Source organism: Armigeres subalbatus, chromosome 3 (genome assembly GCF_024139115.2).
Source record: "Armigeres subalbatus isolate Guangzhou_Male chromosome 3, GZ_Asu_2, whole genome shotgun sequence".
In the NCBI taxonomy this organism is placed as follows: domain Eukaryota; kingdom Metazoa; phylum Arthropoda; class Insecta; order Diptera; family Culicidae; genus Armigeres; species Armigeres subalbatus.
The window spans coordinates 394,168,810-394,183,782 of record NC_085141.1 but is presented as its reverse complement, the minus strand read 5'-3'; the positions used below and the strand labels follow the sequence as shown (position 1 = coordinate 394,183,782).

The following is a 14,973-nucleotide window of genomic DNA, read 5'->3' as shown; positions in this document are numbered from 1 at the left end:
ACTGGTCATCAGGGAAGCAAATACAACATAGAGCCTCGAAATCTACAGAAAGCCCACGAACACCATGATAAGGACGCATTCTACGCGCAGCTGGAACGTGAGTACGACAGCTGCCCAAGCCACGACGTCAAAATCATCATAGGAGATTTGAACGCTCAGGTTGGCCAAGAGGATGAGTTTAGACCGACTATTGGGAAGTTTAGCGCTCACTGGCTGACGAACGAAAACGGCCTACGACTAATTGATTTCGCCGCCTCCAAGAATATGGCCATTCGCAGCACCTACTTCCAACACAGCCTCCCGTATCGGTACACCTGGAGATCACCACTGCAGACAGAATCAGCGGACGATGGAAGCCAACCAGCCCCCACCTTGAGGGGAGTTAAGGATGCCATCCAACAGCTAAAGACCAATAAAGTAGCTGGAAAGGATGGTTTCGGAGCTGAGCTCATCAAGATGGTCCCGGAAAAACTAGCCACTTGCCTGCACAAACTGATAGTCAGAATCTGGGAAACTGAACAGCTACCGGAGGAGTGGAAGGAAGGGGTTATATGCCCCATCTACAAGAAAGGCGACAAGCTGGAGTGTGAGAACTTTCGAGCGATCACCATCCTTAATGCCGCCTACAAAGTGATATCCCAGACCATCTTCCGTCGTCTGTCACCATTAGTTCGTGGGAAGTTATCAAGCCGGCATCGTTGACGGCCGCTCGACAACGGACCAGATCTTTACTATACGGCAAACCCTTCAAAAATGCCGTGATTACCAGGTCCCAACGCATCATCTATTCGTTAATTTCAAGGCGGCATACGACAGTATAGACCACGTAGAGCTATGGAAAATTATGGACGAACTTCCTTGGGAAGCTTACCAGACTGATCAAAGCAACGGTGGATGGTGTGCAAAACTGTGTGAAGATTTCGGGCGAACACTCCAGTTCGTTCGAATCGCGCCGGGGACTAAGACAAGGTGATCCAGTCAATTTATTTGTTTCGCGGATGACATTGTTGGCCGAACATTTGCGAAGGTGGCAGAACTGTACACCCGCCTGAAACGTGAATCAACAAAAGGTGGACTGGTGGTGTATGCATCGAAGACAAAGTACATGCTTGTGGGCGAAGCCGAGCGCGACAGGGCCCGTTTGGGAAACAGTGTTAAGATAAACGTGGATACTTTAGAGGTGGTCGAGAAATTTGTCTACCTCGGATCCTTGCTTATGGCTGATAACAATGTTAGTCGTGAAATACGAAAGCGCATCATCTGTGGAAGTCAGGCCTAACACGGGTTCCAGAAGAAACTGAGGTCAAAAAAGATTCGCCACCGCACCAAATGTGTCATGTACAAGACGCTAATAAGACCGGTTGTCCTCTACGGACATGAAACATGGACAATGCTCGAGGAGGACTTGCAAGCACTCGGAGTATTCGAGAGACGGGTTCTTAGGACCATCTTTGGCGGTGTGCAAGAAGACGGTGTGTGGCGGCGAAGAATGAACCACGAGCTCGCCCAGCTCTACGGCAAACCCAGTATCCAGAAGGTAGCTAAAGCCGGAAGGGTACGATGGGCAGGACATGTTGCGAGAATGCCGGACAGCAACCCTGACAATATGGTGTTCTCGATCAATCTGGCAGGTACGAGACGGCGTGGAGCGCAGCGAGCGAGGTGGGCAGACCAGGTGCAAAACGACTTGGCGAGCGTGGGGCGTATTCGAGGATGGAGAGATGCGGCCTCGAACCGTGTATTGTGGCGTCAAATTGTTGATTCAGTGTTATCTGTTTAGATGTAGACTGAATAAATGAAATGAAATGGACGAACACCATGAGAGTCATCTTATATACATCGAACGATTCGTACCAACATAAAATGGCAGCATTTCATCACATGATCCACAGGATGCAGACGATACCCCTGAGCGAAGAAGCGATAACTAAGGAACTACAACCCGAGTAGACGAAAATATCTCATTAATATCAAATGTTGATAAGATAGCAAAATGAGATATGGACTTGATTGATATAAGAGATAAAAGATCAGACGATAATATCAAAATTTTGCACTAAAATATCATCAGAAGATCAAGTTATGCTATTTGTAATAAGTGATCAATATCATGTGCCATTAGTTTGTTCTTATCCATAGCATATCTTGATATTTAAGAGATATTTCGGTGCAAATTTTTGATATTGTTGCCTGTTCTTTTATCTCTTATATCAATCAAGTCCATATCATGTTTTGTTATTCTGTTCATGGCTTCTGCCCGGGAATACATCTTGGAAACAGCAAAGATCAACGGATACCAGGAGAGGACTGTAAGAGCGATCATCAACAAAAAGCAAAGGACCCTACGATGAAATGGACTTACAACGATGACACCGATCGATGAGCCGCTAAAGAGAGTTTTGGTCCCATATGATAAACACATCATCAACCAGCTACGCCATCGACTAAGGAAATTCGGCATTCGGCAACGAGATAGTTGTGGACAGATATCGAATTGTTTTGTCGGATGCCTTATCGTCCTTATTCGAAAGCACTTGCGATTTTTATGACTGGGTGTTTTTTATTTTATTTTCGAACTGTCACTTTCAAGTTTAAGGTGAAGGTGGGTTGAGTACCAAAACAAAGCTTTGAAAGTATTGGTACAATAAAAACTGTCGTATACTGTAGTAGTATTGGTGTCGTATTTATAAAATACCAAAGACTATTAGTAGGGTGGTTCAAAAAACGTTCCAGCTCCACCACGCTCACTCGATTCCGTCCCATGCTCCGAGTGTCCTCAAAAACCGATTTGCATGAGCATGAGCATGAGCATTATGACCGTACAATTCGTAGTTGCTACTCCGTGATTGACTGAACTTGCGAAATTGTACAGAGAACACAATGAATGGGGCTTGGGATTAGCTACCCATTCTCAATGTACACGTTTCGGGAGCTCAAATATTTAAAGTCAATAACGGCGCCGGCCACGTCCTTACGGTCATATAGGAATGGAAGGATTGTTAGTCCGACTCTCGTTGCTACTAAAGACCGAGTATACCTCTGCATCTCCACGATTGTCTTGGGATAGGATATCGTTGTAGTTACAAAGGATAATTTATCTGGATTCACTTTGGTAAGCGATGCGATCTATGGGATGGGAAATAACACTAATATTTCGGCCGACCGCGCGATCGTTCTGCTGTCCGAAACAAGAGAAATCACGCACTGAACTGATTAATTTTTATTACCGGCCGCGCAATGCAGAACACAATATTCCGGCCGACAGCGCGATCGTTCTGCAGTTCGAAACAAGAGAAATCACGCACTGAACTGATTAATTTTCATTACCGGCCGCGCAATGCAGAACACAATATTTCGGCCGACCGCGCGATCGTTCTGCTGTCCGAAACAAGAGAAATCCCGCACTGAACTGATTAATTTTTATTACCGGCCGCGCAATGCAGATCACAATATTTCGGCCGACCGCGCGATCGTTCTGCTGTCCGAAACAAGAGAGATCACGCACTCTCCGAGTGTCCTCAAAAACCGATTTGAACAAAAACTGGTTGAGCGCAAGCCGGTTCAAGTTTGTATGAAAACTAGTATGGGAAACTAAACATTTTATTACACTGACTACGGCGCCTCCCCTCCAAACGCTGGCGAAAAGAAAACCCACATAGCTGAAAGCAACATTCCAGAGACTTCACTGAACGAAAACCGCACTGCAGGAAAGATCCACTGATTACGTAACGCAAATATAGCATTTTATACCCCACTCACCCTTATGTCACACTTTTTGTATGAAGCATCTGGCCCTGGTGCGATTGTGTAGACTAGACTATACTAGAAGTATCTGTCCCTGGTGCGATAGATATCACAGACAAATTCTGGGTATTTTGTTGAATTGCACGTTTCACTGATGCCTTCTGAGAAGCCTAATTATCATGCGAAAGATTCGCAACCTCGATTAAAATCGACTCCCGGCTATTTGAAAGACCATCCAATATGGATTGTCTATGGAGTTGAAGCTCTTGAATATTTCATCCAGTCATATGATCTCCCCCCTCGCTAGCGCCCAATGACGGAGTGCCAGAATCAGAATAATGTTAAATTCAACCTCGCCATATCAACTGTCATACAAGCCTGAAACGACTTGTGCAAGCCTCTATTCAAACCAGCCCAAACCATTGGATGACACTCAAATTATAAATCATAATCCACCAAGCATGGCGGAGCAAAATTATTTTTTGAACCACCCTACTTATTAGTTTGCTGCTGCCGGTGCCGGTGCAACGCGGTGTTTACATTCGCTCCGCGATCAGTTTTTAATCGTTTTTTTTTCGGGCAAAAATAGAAGTTTATATTAAGTTTTCGGTTGAAACAAGTGACAGATTTCGGTTGAAACAAGTGGCTATGTACCCGCCCACCTAAAGTCAATCTTTGGTAACGACCTGAAAGATGATTAAATTATCTTTCGAAACAGCCCCAAAAATCCAAAATTGGCCAAACATTAAAATAGTTATAGCAATTTCAATTTGGGGTCAATTTGACCCCAGAGCACAGACAACGTAAGTTTTTGAAAAAGGACACTGTAGCACTTATTTTCAATATTTTTCGAACGAATTTGAACCAAGGAGACAGATCTCGGCGAGTTTTACCAAACTACCAAAAATTAAGATAATCGGTTGAAAACTTGAAAATTGGCAGCTTTTCAAAGAGTCCTAGGGTTATATTGACACCAGAGCACAGACAAAAGGTTAAATTGGCACGAAACTGCTGATTTATGATAATATTCGAGCCGAAATACATAGGACTCTTAGGATAAACATGTTCATTATCACGGGAAGTGAATAAATATGCTGTGAACAGGTTAGTAATTTCAATATTAGACTTTTGCTCGATGCTGTTCAACGCATCCGAATGTTGGTGGGAGAGGAGTGTGGGAGGTGTGGGGTTGACCCGTTGAAGGTCCGGTGCCATATTGACTGCCATCGTGGTACTCTACCATCTATGTCCTTAATTTGATTTCAAATCAGGAAATGAGACGCAGCCTAAGAAGCTGTATTTCGGCAATTCAAGGATTTGACTCAACTTCCTATTTTTTTTTATTTTGGTAATTCCCTCTAGAATATCTTCTGGAAGCCCATCGTGAAATCCACCCGAAATTATTTTTAAAAAAATCATCCAAAAAATTGTAGTTATTTAACGAGGATCTCCTTTCAAAATTTCTCCTGGGTTGTTTCCTAGTCTTTCAGATTTTTTTTAAATAGTTCACGGAAGAGAAAATAATCAGAAATTTCATCTAAAATTCCCCCTGAAGCGAATTTCTTCAGGAACGTTTTCAAGTAATCCTTCAGGATGGTCTTGATTCATGAAATCTTTAAAGAAATCTTTCGAATGGAGTATCTACAGTGGAATTTATAGAGGTATTCTTGAGGCAATTTCCGCGGAAACTCCTGGAGAAACTTGAGAAAGACAAGTCAGGAGTATTTGTGGAGGAATTTCCAGGAGCGAAATTTTGGTGGACGCACCAGAAAACAAACTAGAAAACAAACTGCTTCAGTCAGGAAAACTTCAAATATATAATTTCCAGAATTTTTTTTCGTTTGCATTCCTGAAGAATTTCTGAAGGAATGAATTCCAAAACTATTCTTTTGGAACTTGTTATGGGAAATACCTGGAGGGATTTCCGGATTAATTTCTGGAGGAATTCACAATTTAAGTTCCATAAGTATATTGAAAATAAAACTCCTAGAGATATTTCCGGAAGAATGCACGGGGGTGGGTGGGAATTGTGTTAGAAATTCTATGTGAGATTCGAAAGGAGTTCAGTGGAAAATTCTAGAGTGTTCTCGAGGTTATTTATGAAGAGTTCTTGGAGAAATTCCTCGAGGAAAACTTGTGGACATTCTAGAGAAACATGCGTTCTAAATCTAAATAATCCGTAGGTAAGTTTCTGAAGGAATTCACGGTGAAATTTCGTAATAGCTTCAATTAAAATATCTGAAATATTTTGAAATATTTTTACAGGGATTTTGAAGGAATAATTATCTGAGAAGCTTCCGGACGAATTCCCTGAAATTATGACAGAATTCCTGGAGAAACTTCCGAGAAAATTCTTAAAGAAGCTTTCCGGAGAAATTTTGATGGAAGAATTCTTAGAGGAACTTCCGGAGAAATTTCTGGAGGAACTTACACGAAATCCTGGTGGAAGCTCCAGACGAAATCCTGGAAGAACTTCAACACGAAATCCTGGAGGAGCTTCCTGAACAAAAGCCTGGAGGAACTTCCAGATGCAATCCTGGAGGAACTTCCGGACGACATCTTGGAGGATCTTCCAGACGAAATCCTGGAGGAACTTCCAGACAAAATCCTGGAGGAACTTCCGTACGAAATCCTGGAGGAACCTTCGGACAAAATCCTGGAAAATTTTCCGGAGGAAATCCGGGGAAAACTCGAGTCGAGTCAAGTACGAGACACTGAAGATGGCCTCCCAGTTGAGGTCGAAATACGTATCTGCAAAGTTAACAAAACGTAGTGGAATTAAATGGAAATCATCAGTTATTAAGAGTTACGAATTTAATTCGACGACAAATCTGAAGGATATTCGACTGGAGTTGCTTTTCTTAATAGAGAAAGCATTTGACAGTGTTTGGGTTTGATTGTTTTCAACTAGCATAATCACACCTCGGCTGTACCTCATTGGTTACGATATCGTTACTGCGCAAAGCTTGGGTTTGATTATAAAAATGATAAATTTCAATTTTCCTCTGTACATTAATAAAATAACTTACCTGTTTTACCACCAGGGTGTCAAAAATCTTTGTTTGCAGAGGGGAAGGGCCGTTTGGCCGAATGTCATTTGGCCGAATATACAATTTGGCTGAAAGTCATTTGGCCGAATAGGACATTTGGTTAAATAGGACATTTGGCCGACGTCTCACTGCTCACTACTTATTTCCCACTTCTCACTGTGAAAAGTGAGTAGTGCGAAGTGAGATGTGAGACGTCTTATTACTCACTTCTCACTTCTCGTTATTTCATTGAGAAGTGAGAAATAAGGAGTGAGAAGTGAGACGTCTCACTACTCTCATCTCAATTATCACTCTTTATTTCTCACTTTTCAAATAACATGTTCGCTCACATGTCCTATTTGGCAAAAAGTCCTATTCGGCCAAATGTCCTTTTCGGCCAAATGTCCTTTACGGCCAAATGTCCTTTTCGGCCAAATGTCCTTTTCGTACAAATGTCCTATTCGGTCAAAATGACCTATTCGCCCAAATGACCTATTCGGCCAAAATGAGCTATTCGGCCAACTGCCCTATTCGACCAAATGACCTTTTCGGCAAGACGACCCGTTCGGCTAAATGACTTTCGGTCAAATTATTTTCGGCCTAATGGCGTCTATATCCACTTATAAGCAGAAAATCATTGTTTTAAGAACAAATTTTTGATTTATGAACAATTTTTTAGTCAAGCCATGTTGTATGCTGTGCCAATATGGACTAGTTGCTGCAATACCAGAAAGAAGGCACTTCCCAAGTAACAATTTCCATGCTTGTTGGATTTATTCATTTTTTATAGTGGTTTTATGGCAGCAACCGCCATGACTAGTTTTCAGTTTTAATGGCGTTCTTATTATTATGAATAAACCACTCATAAATCTGCTGGAAAAGATTCAAACGCCAAATTCCGATTGATCTTATGAGCAACTCTACCGTTGTGCTAAAGAGCTTAATAAGCCATATTTTCAAACCTCGATCAAAGCCACAATATTTAGTCGTAATGTGGTCAAATGAATAACCCCAATAAGAATATTTGCATTGGAAAAAAAATATAACTGTGTAAAATAAGAGCAACGTTGCTCTGTTCGGAATTCATGATGACCATATTGAAAAAAAAAGTATTTTCAATTGCTGAAATCCATAATTAAATGATATTTTCATCGCGTAGAACACTTTTCTTGCTAAATGATTGGAATTAGGAGAAACATCAACAGATTAGGTGGATATTTACGATGTTGATGTTTTAGTTATTTTCAGCTTAAAGCGCTAAACTTTCACCATAAAATCGAAAGCGCAGCATATTTCAAAAAAGTATATTGAAAAACAAACCTGATAAATATTATTATGTTAACATCCTTATCATGAATTTCATCAACAGTCCATTTTGTTATTATTTCCCGCAATATTTGTTTCCCTTTTTAAAGCAACATTTTTGACAGCTACCGCAGCCAATTTAACCTTTTATTGCGGGTGGTTCAAAAAGGGTTTTCCAAATACTCTTATAAGAGGTTTACAGTGGTTATCTAGAGAGGGCCATTTGGCCATATTTTACTCTTGTAGTGGTCATCAGAAGGTTGTCCTGCAATAATGAGTTTTATTGTTAGTTCTTATGATTTGATCTTGAAAACCATTCCAAGAGGGAAATAAAACTTAAAATGTTACTTGGGTTTAGAGGATTCAAAATAATATTTTGAAAATGATTCTGAAGGTACCAATGAACTTCATACAATTTCTAATATTGAGACATTGCAACAAATATCTAACAAAATCATTTTCAATTTTCGACAAAAATCGTTGCAATCTTCTATTGGAACCATTAGCTCCTTATACCCCCTTAGTATAAATTAGGTTACGTTTAGTCTAAGTTTAAAAAACTGCAATTCCACATGGTTCAATTCAACCAGAGGAAAAAGCACAACTGCCACAAGCAATTGAAATGTATTAATCAAAACTAAAAATGTAGCATAGCAATCAAGATTAGTTTTAAAAAAGGACTATGGAATAATGAAGAATATAGAGAGGTGAATGTTTGCTATTTTTTTTTAAGAAGCCATTGGAGAAAAGATTGATTTTCGGAACACCGAGTAAGGAGAGTTTACTGTAGACACTTTTCAAACTAGTATATCCCAGCTGGTGTAGACCAACGCAACGCACAAAAAAGTTCATTTGTTTCAGTCAGATTCCATTTTCAAGTTTGTCTTACCACTATTTTCCCTGCATTCTCCCTGATTGGAAATTTTACTAGCATCAACCAAATCCGAACGCAGAGCACGACCCAATTTATTTCTGCAAGCTTGGATTGAAAATCTGATAAATCATAATAAGGATATAAATTCCCGTTTTCCATACAGAGCCACATAAATTCGATCTCGATTTTTTTTTCTCCTACTGCAGCTACCAGAGACGAGCTATTGTGCGCTTGAAATGCGCCTCTTGTTATCGATTCCACTTACCGCACAGATGAACATTTATATTCTGAAACTTTCCTTTTTAACGCACCACTAGCTAGCGCCGCAGCACCGAAGCTATTTTGAATGTGCCATGCTGAGTGTCGGGCGGAAATCAGTGGTGGTATAGTTTTGAAAGCGTTTTTCTTTCCTGCAAATCAGTAAAAGCCATTTGCTTTAATTCGACACAAAGTACAGATTTCCTGTATTTTAGCACACTAAATGACATGTGTTGAATTTATTTGAGGGGGTCAAACGAAAAGGGGGGTGTAAGTGACAAAAACTTAGTTTTGAGAAAAATGGGTGCGAAGTTTTTCAATATTTTTTTCTTTTCATACAATTTGTATGGCAGTTAAAAAATACTCATACCTCTAAAACCAAAGTATTTTGTACTGTAGTCAACTCAAGCAAACAAGTTTAATACTACACCGAACGTGAACTGTTCGATGGTAATTTAAGGAATAGCTTTGTTTCGAACTTTAAGTGCTATCAGAGATTTATTACCCTATTATATCACTTGAAGCAAAAGGCATTTCTTCCAAAGAGCACAGAGGGAACCTCAATCATTATTTCCAAGATTTTTTATTCGTTCCACAGCGGTGAATCAAGAAATCCAGCTTTATGTCTACTGTTTGTCAACGTTTGTTTCATACCAGGGTATTTTTTCCTTCGAGTTCCAATGGTTTTCAAACCACAAGAAGGGAAGCTTTGAACGGATAATGGCATTATGCGATAAGCGGATGTGGCGAATGGCTTACACAAGGAAAGCAAAATACGTACGCTTGCAAGATGACTTCAGATCTTGAGAAGTCGTACGGGTTCGTTGACGTGAACATTGCGTCAGATTTATAGGAAGACTGTTGATAGTAGATAGAGTGAAGCATCCCGACAATGCGTTCGATAAGTGAGGTCGTTATCGATGTTTGTTTTGCTTAGTAATGACTGGTATTAGCAATAGACAGAGCACAGATTGGGATTTAAGGATTTTTTTATCTTAAACGAACTGTATCTCCATGACATCACGATTGCAATCAAAATATGAACATATTAGGAGAAACTCTACCTTTACAACACCCTTTATTTTTCGGATCTATTTCCGGCATTACAATGACCTAAAACTGTTTTTTGCAAACAGAAACAAATAACTTCATAGTTTTTGTGCATCAAAGTTACGAATACATTGTTAGCTTTGAACTGAAAAAGAAAAATATGTTTTCGTGAAAATAATTTAGATCTCGTGGAATTTGTTCATGAACTTTTTAACCGCGAATACTTTTTTCCGTCACTGTATGAAATCAATGAATAGAATGATGATGAATTTAAGTATAACGATAGATTTGCGCTTTTTGTAGTAATGATCGGAAATTGGTTATGAAAAGCAATGATGCCGAAAACAACCAGGAAAACACCAGCTTGTAGTGTGCGCGTTAGACTTGAAGTGATTGATTTATGGATTGTTTGAACTCACGCCTCGCATCCAGCTGATCACACAAAATCGCTTATACATGCTTCTCAATTTGATAGACACACAACATGACACTGACTGTCGCCAGTTTGACGTTCAGCTGGATCCACGAGAATTCAATGTGCCACGGGACGCTGGCATGTAGATGAGACATCAATGGCAAAATTTAACTGTGTATCTGTCGCCTGGGCTTTTCAGCGTTGTTGACCCAGCTAACAAACAAATTTGAGCTGATGTGAACAACGTGCAAAAACACGATCCGGTTCCGAGTCCTAGTCTTCCGTCGAAATTTCGAATATCAGCCAGAGGAATTCAATTGAACTATCGTTGCCGCTTGTTTAACAGAATTTATTTTCTATCGCAAGTTAATGGCACTTCTACCGCAACGCTCGTTGTCGACCCGCTGTTCGTTGGAAAATTGTTTGATAAAATATTCAAAACCCAACTTTGACTCTTCGGAACGTACCTACCCACGTCGTGTTTGTTATCATTTGCTTGAAGGCTGCAGAATTTCATCCCAACCTATCAGAGTGGAACAACTGGAATTAAGCATCATCCGACACAGCAGATGGCTCTATAGCGAAAGTATCTACTGTGAATAGTTTGGATAGCGCTTTTATAAGTGAACGACGCGGTCGCCTGAAAACTTTAGGAAACAATAGCAAGAATTTGTGTGCCTGAAGGAATCATGAGAAAGTTTTCGAAATGGATAAAATGTTTTATTTTATCTTTCAAATCTGTAAACTTTGATCACTAAGATTGTTATTTTTTTTACTGGCATCTCAACTCACATTCATTGAGCACTTCCGCAAATATTAACTATGATGTTTCTAAGCACCAAATTACCATTTATAAATTTGCATATTATGTGGCTGGCACAAATATGCTCAGGTAAGTCGTGGAAGTTTCCCACTCGAAAATTTCGTAGACCATAACGGGGTACAAATTCGATTACCTTCAGCATAGTCTGCTGAATGATCAGTGTTGAGCAATAGCAATGGCATTTATTTGTATAATATTCCGAGGTTTTTTCAGAAGTTAGATATCAGTTCATGAACTTGTAGCACTTTAACATGTCTTCAACTTTGTATAACATGACAATGCTGTATATAGGTAAATGAGACTAGAGAGACAAAATGTCATTCAAATGTCACTATGTCATTTAATGTCTCTAACTTAATATTTTTTATTTAGAACATTGTATTTCTGAATAGAACATTGGACCATTCAAAGGTTATGTATTCATCAACATACATGCAGATGACATTTTACAAATTGTAGCTGATAAGAAAATTATTTTGAGCTTTTTAGTGGAATGTTTTCACCTGTCATAAGACGAGTTTAAACAATCCCATTGAATTCCACCACCACTTAAGTTTAAGTTTAAGTGGTGGAATTCAATGGGATTGTTTAAACTCGTCTTATGACAGGGGAAATTGTAGCTGTCTTTCTTACCGCTAAGTCACATATTTATATTTGACTAAGTATTTTTACTATTATTTATAAGAGGTGAAATTTTTTTGCCTTGTTTAAATTTGGGATAGTAGAAGAATGTCGCAATTTTTTATTTATTTTTACTATCATTTTATCTGTAAATTTTGATTCATACTCAAATTTCTATAGTTGAGTCCTCATGCGTTTGAAAACTTGTTTCCGATTTCGAGAAATAATCACTGTTGAATGTTTTGACGTAGGATTACGTCCGGGGGGTTATTTTGCAGATTCAAATCTGAAACCGTCACGAAAAGTGGTCAGGACATATGGGCTGATAACTCAGCCGTCTTTCAATCGATTCTAAAGATTTTGGTATTCATCGATCGACGAACTCTTTAAGATTTTGCTCAACTATCGAAAAAATGCATTCAAGGTGCTAAACTATTGAAAAATTGAATTTTACCAGGTACTGTGAAAAATCGGTAAACTAACCAATGGTATCCGGGAATCAAAATCGATTCTTGTCAAATTTATCATTGTATGCAAGAGAAGGTAGAGCCGAAATATTTTCTTCAAAGTGCAAATCATAACCGCTTGGCGACAGTAGAAAGTTGGAATAGGTAGCAGTAAAAACGCGGGAAGTGTATTTGCAATGATGACGTCTCATATCATTGAGTTGCGTTAGTAGCAGTCAAATGAATTTTTTTTAAGATTCTGATTTCGATATTCTTGCTGTTTCTTATTGGAAAGGCGGATCATTGGAAACAAAATAATTATTTTACCAAAAGAAGGTTGAGCCAAGACAAAAAAAAATATCATAAATACAAATTATAATCACTTGGTGACGGGCGAAATTCTTTGTCGGTAGCAGCCCATGCGCTCCTTGCTGGGAGACGCTGCTAAAAAATGTATTCCCGGGCAGAAGCCATGAACAGAATAACAAAACATGATATGGACTTGATTGATATAAAAATAAAAGAACAGGCAACAATATCAAAAATTTGCACCGAAATCCCTAGTAACATTTTGGTTTTATGGTTTAAAATGTTACTTGGAATATCATTTAAATATCAAGATATGCTATGGATAAGAACAAACTAATGGCACTTGATATCGAAATAACATATCTTGATATCCTTATGATATTTTAGTGCAAAATATTGATATTGTCGTCTGATCTTTTATCTCTTATATAAATCATGTCCATATCTCATTTTGCTATCTTATCAACATTTGATATTATTGAGCTATTTTCGTCTACTCGGGTTGGAATGGATGATCGTGTTCCAGCGACAAATCATAAACTGGCTGACAGTGGCATCAGAAGCAGTGAAGTGGAAATTCATTTCAAAATTTTAATTTCCTGCGTGCGCGGTACGAAAACTTTTTTCCTCTTTGAGTGGGACTGGGGGCCTTTTAGAACCGTTTTAAGTGGAGCTACGTCCTCGTTCATTCACTAGGAGCTGACTTACTCGATGACGACTTTAGAATGAGATGAGGCGCTCTTGATGATGTTTCTCTGAACCTTGCTGCCGCCGCTCGTAGCAACTGTTACCTTTCCGCAGCTTTCCACCGCCGGTGATGTCTGGTTTGGCGCTGCAATGCAATTGTCCTACCGATTCTGTCGATAAAACCAGACTTCGGCTGGTCAGAATATGTTTGCATGGAGAACGAGGCCTCGCCCCTTTGGGAGCCGTATCATTGGCACCGGCTTGCTTGCTCCGCCTTTCGCTCGTTTGATGCCAGTGCTTTCGTACATAACCGGGGCCAATGCATTTTCTTCTTCTTTTACTTCTTCAAAGTGCAAATTAGATTCTCCTGGCGTCGGCAGCAGCGCTCTTCGGATGGAGATGCTGCGAAATTTGATTTGCATGGATGGTGTCTATCGCGTTTTGGCGGCAACTTATCGAGTGGCTGACGTAGCAGTAGCAATGAATTCGGTTTTTGTCGCTGCTTGTGATTGGAAAGATGCATTACTGAAAACAAATGGGTTCTTTTCAGAATCATAATTTTACACGAGAGAAGGTTGAGCCGAGACAAATATTTTTCAAAGTTCAAATCATAAGCTTTGTTGCTGCTTGTGATTGGATAGGCGTATTGTGGAAAACAAATTGGTTCTTATCAGAACCATCATATGACATGGGAGAAGTTTGAACTGAGCCGAATTTTCTTCACAGCGCAACTCATAATTGCTTGGGAGCAGCAGAAAGTAGCCGTCGGTTGAAGAATCGCAAGCGCTCATCGGAGACGCTGCAAAAAATTATTCACATCATTCATACAACAACGCCGTATTCAAATAAGTCTGAAAATTGCTAACAGTTGAGTAAATTTTCAATCGAATATCGTCTTTAATCCCAGCACCAGCACAATCTTTAATAATGACGTCTCATATCATTGAGTTGCGTTAGTTGCAAATGAAATTTTCTCTAGATTCATATTCATATTCAGAATTTCCGAATAAAATCTTTTACACTTCACGTAATCCTATTTGGCGATCGTGTCTCGGATACAATCTTCTACTTTTTATGTAAAACAAGCAGTCGCGTCGAATTTCATCTCGCCAAAAATTGATTACATTCAAAACTTTTCATTTGCATGAAAGCCCCCTTCTTTAGAGCGAGTTTAGGTCTTAAACTATCATAGATACTTTTTTTGCCCTCAAAAATCTCTACACACCAAATTTGGTTCCATTTGGTTGAATATTTTTCGAGTTACACAGAAATATGTGTTTGATTTGTATGGGAGACCCCCCTTTCCAGAGGCGAACCATGGTGCCCCGGCCCCGAAAACCTCTGCAAACAAATTTTCCTGCTGATCGGTTCAGTAGTTTCCAAATCTATGAGGGTCAGACAGACAGAAATTC

The 14,973-nt window shown here is 39.5% G+C and overlaps 1 protein-coding gene and 1 pseudogene across 1 annotated transcript in view; one reads left to right on the top strand and one right to left on the bottom strand.

The window, feature by feature from the left end:
• The window catches only part of LOC134226828 (uncharacterized), a 181,517-nt gene that overhangs the window by 29,063 nt on the left and 137,481 nt on the right, over positions 1–14,973 (top strand). The gene's annotated exons all lie outside the window — the stretch shown is intronic.
• Positions 6,557–6,711, bottom strand: LOC134228217 (U4 spliceosomal RNA; annotated as a pseudogene).